The sequence below is a fragment of the Schistocerca cancellata genome, chromosome 5 (assembly GCF_023864275.1).
Source record: "Schistocerca cancellata isolate TAMUIC-IGC-003103 chromosome 5, iqSchCanc2.1, whole genome shotgun sequence".
In the NCBI taxonomy this organism is placed as follows: Eukaryota; Metazoa; Arthropoda; class Insecta; order Orthoptera; family Acrididae; genus Schistocerca; species Schistocerca cancellata.
In genome coordinates this window covers 289,145,532-289,151,982 of record NC_064630.1, presented here as the reverse complement: position 1 = coordinate 289,151,982, position 6,451 = coordinate 289,145,532, and positions in this window count along the sequence as shown.

The window sequence follows — 6,451 nt, the reverse complement described above, 5'->3', positions numbered from 1 at the left end:
AATCTTCGTTATGTAAATAACATCTCTTCGAAGTCTGACAAATATCACACGGTAGCAGTATGATGTAACACCTACAATTTAGTTCAATTTGCACATTGGTGGTCTTCGATGCTCGGGTGGCTGCTAAGCCATTTCCCCTGGATACACGTTCATAATTTGTCAGCATAAGGAGCTGAGGGCTGTAATGATCCTGAGGGCATTAGGGAAGTTGATAAGAAAACAATACAAGATCAGTCGCCTGCTTAAAATACGTGAGTGCACTAAAAAATTAGTTCAATTGACATTGTCAACAGGTTTGTTTGTGAATTTGAGTAATGTAATCATCTTACTAGAGAAGTATATTTGCCCAGATCTCAGTAAATTTGTATACAGGCAACTGGTAAATGCCTTCTTCAGACCAACTACAAACATGGAGTGGCACAATAGTCTATGTACAGAGTGTATATGCAGACAAGGAAAAAGAAATCCCAGATTTCCCGGTCAAAAATAGACCTTTTTATACAGCACGTATTAAGACACAATGTACTTTCCCTAGGAACTGTAAAGTTTACCAATCCTTTGAATGGTTAAGGTTTTAAACAACGGTGTTATGGAAAGATCTCTGATCTGCAACAACATGCTGAGCAGTTTCATATTCCGAAAGTATATATTCGAATTCCACCAAACAAGCCACGCAACTCTCCAAAGCATTGAAAGCGGGATTGCGATGCGCTTTTGCAAGCCAATCGTAGCTCATGTCACGTGCTCTCGCAAGTCGGTGATATATTCAAAGCATAGGGCACGTGGTATAGTCAGCCATAGCAACAACACTGTTATGTGACACGAACACACAAATAGGAAACGTTAATAGTTTAAATTAACATATAAAGTTAGCTAAGCTTTCATATGTAATATTGGTTTTGAAGATTAATAATCTGCAAAGAAATCTAACCCTTAAGACATAAATTGCTCTTTTTTTGGGTGTTTTACACTTTAAACTGCATCACATACTAGTAAAATATTAAACAATGATGAAATGTCTGTTCTTCTGTGCTCGAAGAAGTGGCTGGCCCTCAAAGAGTTACGCTTTAAATGAGACTCAAACGCTCTGTGATTTAAGAAATTCAGAGCACTTTCTCAAGCGTAATATAGTTCATCTTGCGCAAAATGAAAATTGCTTTGAAACTAACGCTTCTGAAACCACCATTGGCAATGTTTTCCCGCGACCTCTTCGAATTAGTTTCAGCAGTCGTCAGAAAGCGCCAGAGAACAGGCTTTACGGCATGTGCGCAGCTACTTTGACGTAGGAATCCCATATATTCGTATGTATAGAGCATTAAGAGATCTTGCATTAAGCCATAAACGAAACTGGACGTCAGAGAACACATCAAGAGTATCGGAATTTCCTAAACCATGCTAAAATGCAAAATTCGTATGTCCAGATTCTCAAAGATAGGTCCCAGCCTAACAGTAAGCTCTTCGGTGTGGTTCTTGGGATGCAAATTTTGTTGGAATACCAGTATTGTGTTGTCTCATGTTTGTTTGTTTATTATTGCGTAATGCCGTAAGTGTCAGAAGATAGATATCGGCGTTTGAAAATCAGCGTGTAGTTCAGCCTAGCCAATAATGTGGAATGAATTGGCTGCATCTGCGGAAAAGATTAATAAAAGCCAAATTACTTTAGCATATCGACAACAACAACTTCATTGTTCTGGAAGGCTATTAATGCTTGACTACCAAAAACGTGGAAATAAAGTAAAATCAGAAAACTGAAACTAATAACAAGTTCTAGCCTTCCAAAAAATGTGAATATATTTTCAGTCACTTGGTAACGCCCGGCCACAGAAATCCGTTTTGTATTCATCAGACTGTTGTGAGCATGCGCGAATCTGGCATCATGGGCAAGACAGAAAAACATTTCCTGGCAGCGTCTGGCTGCTTCTCGACACACAACTCAACTGTGCGTGCGCATGAGCCACTGGCAAATTCTCAACCAAACCTAATGTAAACAGTTGTCTTACTCATCGGATGCAGTTCGTTGTTATGAAGCGTTGGGTGGTCTTTAACACATTACGCTCTTGGCTTGCGTGTGAGCTGCGTTTAGTTGTTTTAATTCGACTTTTCCTTTCCAACTTAAGTTTTTCTCTTTTTTACTCACATTTATGTTTTATTGCTGCAGTATTATTCTGCAGTAGCGGTATAGAGTAAAATTCCTTGTTATAGTATCAGTTGTTACCAGTCAAAACTATAAAAATATAACTGAAAAGCAAAACAATGAAAAATTCCCAGAATTCTAAAAGATTCCCGGGTTTTCCACGGATTCACGCCCACTTCCACACACACACACACACACACACACACACACAAAGAGAGTGAGAGAGTGAGAGGGAGAGATAGATGGAGAAGGTGACAAGTGTAGAGTTTGAATATTTGTTAGAATGAAACACTTAAGCCATCTTGACAAAACTGCAAGTACTTAGCTTGTACGGTTATTTGCTTAAGCGCTACTGTCTCGTTATGGGTGTGGCTCATTTTTAGCGCAGGACATAATCAGAAACGGTATCCCTTATGGGCACTCAGCCGTTAATTAAAACAGACCAAGCCAATTAACTCTAACGACAGACCGAGAGATGCAAAACAACGGGATGCTTTCAGAAGACCTGAAAATAAAATCTATACATAGGTAACTATTGTGTACCGAATAAGTCGTTAACTTTTAAGCACCGTAATTTCGTCGTATTACAGTTTAAAGTTTCGTTATGAAGACTGAGCAGCTGGCTGCGAAGCGCGACGGTGGTCATGACCCTGTAAACTCACTTTGGCGAGGCGAAATACGTTCGAAGTGCCGCCTGCTAGAAACGTCCCGTTGAAAAGGTTTGCTTGTAATGTAGTTTGCGCGCTCCCGTAGCTCACTTTGTGTTCTTTAGCGGCGGAAGAGAAAGGGGCGAAAACATGCCAGTAAGTTTGTTTCCCCCATTTTCGCGTCTATTACCTACGCTTTCAAGGCACTTAAGACGGCAGACGCTCCGACGGGCCACGAGCGCGCGGAAGTGCTGTCTCGGGAGGAAGTCGCCTGCCTTTGATAAAACTTGCATCTAGTGGCGCCATTAAATTTTGTTTGACCCGAGCGCTTGGGCCAGGAGACATTCCGACACTTTCTGGCAGTAAAACATTGGTTCTCATGCGTGTCGCGTCCTTTGAACTATTGAGGCAGGACAATTACAAAATACGGCGAAGTGGTGTTATTTTGGTTCAGTTATACTATACAATTTTGCTTTCGTTCTAGAATGTTTGACGGAACTAGAGCAACTAGAGAGAATTTATAAGAAATAGAAATAAAATTTGCAAAACTCAACGTAATGTGCTTGAAGAACAAACCGGTGGTTTTCAAACAAATGTATCCGTCTTGATAGCACAAATGTTTAAAGTAAGTCGTTTCGGTTCAATGTGAATCATCCTCAGACCTGTAGACAACAGTAAGATAGGTAGTTAACAAGTACTCTAGAAAACAAACTATGTCAACCTCCTGTAAAAGTTTATCTACATATGAAAATAGTGTATATTCTTTTTTTCAAAACCTTTCTCCTCCTGTTTAGTGTGGACTAGATAGCGCATTCAGCTGCAGAGATATACCGACGGTTGGTTGGTCCTGTGTTGCGCTTGTGAAGAGTGCCGTGAAACAAAACTTTAATCAAGTGTAGTGATTTGAGCTCAAAGATTGACTAGAGATATCCACGAAATAAAATACTCGGAGGAAAGGAACTGTTTGATATTACCTACAGTGTTCACTATAAATTAATCTGCTTAGTAAACATAATACTTGAAAATTCTAACTTTGTATTTTTTGATCACTAGAACACAAAGTGAGATCTGCCCTGAAATATAAGAACTTATCTCTCGCTTAGTATGTTGTTCTGTGTCTTGTGTACTGACGTTCTTGAAAGCATATTGAAGTCAGCAAATGCCAGCAGCTAAGAGCAAAAAATTTTCTGATTGTAAAATTTGTTTATGTTTGTCAGAAACAATCTGTGGCTGCATGTGGCGTAAGGTGTAATGCACACACAGGCAAGATATTCAAAAAATTACCGGCAATGACGGAGGAGTGTTACCCTCTTAAGAAATTTTTTCTTGAAAAACCTAATTCTGGTTATTTTCAAAAGGACTGTGCAACATAAGAAGACTCTAACAATAACGAAATTCTCTCATTATTAAAAACGTATAGGCGTTTAGACGAACTGCACAATTGTGACACAGTAGAAAGAAAGAGATCAGATTAACTCCAATCATGAATATTATTAATTACCTAAGGGACAAAGATTTCCTTCAGTTAATAGTTCTGATAAATACTTATTTCGTTCTTGCACATGCATTAGTTACTTTGAATATATTTCTTAAAAAACCTTCTACATTCAAAGAATCGATAGCATATTTCTACAAGCAAGTTTTCATCCCCATAAAAAAGTATTTCAGATAATTTCTCGCACATTTACTCTGAAAACTCAACTGCTCGCTACTATGTCTCCAACTAGAAAGCCACAGCGCTGCACAACTCACTGTCGAACAAGCGAACCACAGTGAAACCAGAGTTGAGGATCTTATTTACTAGTCGTGCAGCGTGCTCATTCATCTTCGTCCCAGTACAGTAAAGGTGAATTATTTACAGTGGCGGAAAAAGTGTGCAAGCCTTACAACTATTGCCATACAACGGCTACGTGAAGAATGCCTGAAAGTATCGTTTACAAGATTTACCTGTTCATTTACCAGTAAATTTATATGCTACGTCACACAGTGGTTTGGTAAAATCGATCTAACAGTGTAGCCCATAAGGTTACTGCAGACAGGTGTCATCCGGTGCATTTGACACATATGAATGAAATATAACGCCCATACTTAATTAATAACGTTTGTTTTGTGAGAATACCGTACTAGGAGGTAATTAATTACAATTAAAATCTATGGTATGTAAAGGTTAAAAGACACTCTAAAACATGATAAAGTATTTTTTATTTAAATGACAGACGGTGCACATGTCCATGGCGTTGCTGTAGGCCCATCTTCATCGTGTCTTGTTTCCTCTGGTAGTCGCTATTTTCATGCTGTAACGTGAGCCGACGTGTCGTGTGCTGACTGCCTCTTCAGGTAGAGGATCGCGCATAAGATCCTGTTCTCCGGAGTCAGGAGCAGCATACGTCTTACAGATGTCCCACTGTAGACTTCCTCTCATCTATCACCTTAAACACCCATGTACAGCGGTCACAACCTTAGTACATGTCGTAGATGTTATAATAGGCATTATGATTGAATTCGGTCTGCTCATTCAATGTTACATTCGGATATTGCTTTTAATGAGAGTAAGTTTCAAGTTCCTCCAAGACGTTAAGGAATCGTCCTTTTTGAGCCCTGTGTAGGATGTCATATTTCTGCTCCGTATTCGTGCCTCAGCTGTACAGGGTGTTCAGTTTATCTGAAGGCACTGAAATATCTCGCAGACAACACATTGGATCCAAAGAAATTAAAATTAAAATTTGTTCTTTTCAGAGGGGAACATCCAGGTGATACTAAACTCAACTACCTACCCCACCGCGTGTGTGAGGGCGGTGCGGCAGCTTTGATGCCTTAAATGGCAACCCCAGATTTTACAGATTCTAATTTTACGGATAAAATACATAAGCTTTGTCTGACAATTCTTTTTTTGTTACACGACAGATGGCACTGTAATAGGAAAAAATAAGTAGAAAATCTTATTTTTCACAAACGTATCCATTGACACTTGAATTAACCCCCCCCCCCCCCCCCGCCCCACCTCTGCGAAGCGAGGGTAGGACAACCAGTTACTTCGTAATTTTCAATTGGATTGCACTGCCTGTTATGATGTGTCTAGTTCGCTGTATGACCACGACAGCGTGTCGAGTAGTCCACTTTTGGTTTTGTCGGAGAAATACATTAAGAATGGGTTTTCCGATTAAGAGTTTTGAAATAATTTTCTGTCCTAGCAGTATGGAAGCAGAGGTTGATTCAGGTTTCGATGGATAACGTTTCGAAACATACGATTATGTACCCACCGTGATTTTTCAGATTGAAGCACTATCTGTCGCCAAACGAAAAAAAAATCATGTTTCCAACAGAACTTATGTAAATTTTCCGTCATATCCGCGTCTGGAATAATAAATGGAGCGTTCCCATTTGAAATTTCATAACTGGCTCCCACCCACGCTCCCCCCCCCCCCCCCTTTAACGGTGTGGGCTAGGTGGTCGAATTTGGTATCATTTGATGTCGTCTCCGAGACGAGCAAATTTTAACTATAAATTGTTTGCACCCGGTGTGTAGTTTTCGAGATATTTCAGTGTCTTCAGACAAACTGAACAATCCGTGTAATGGAATGACGACAGCGAAAATTTATGCTACACCGGTACTCGAACCCGGATTTCACGCATTACGCAAATGATCACATTAACCGCTTTCGCTATTCGT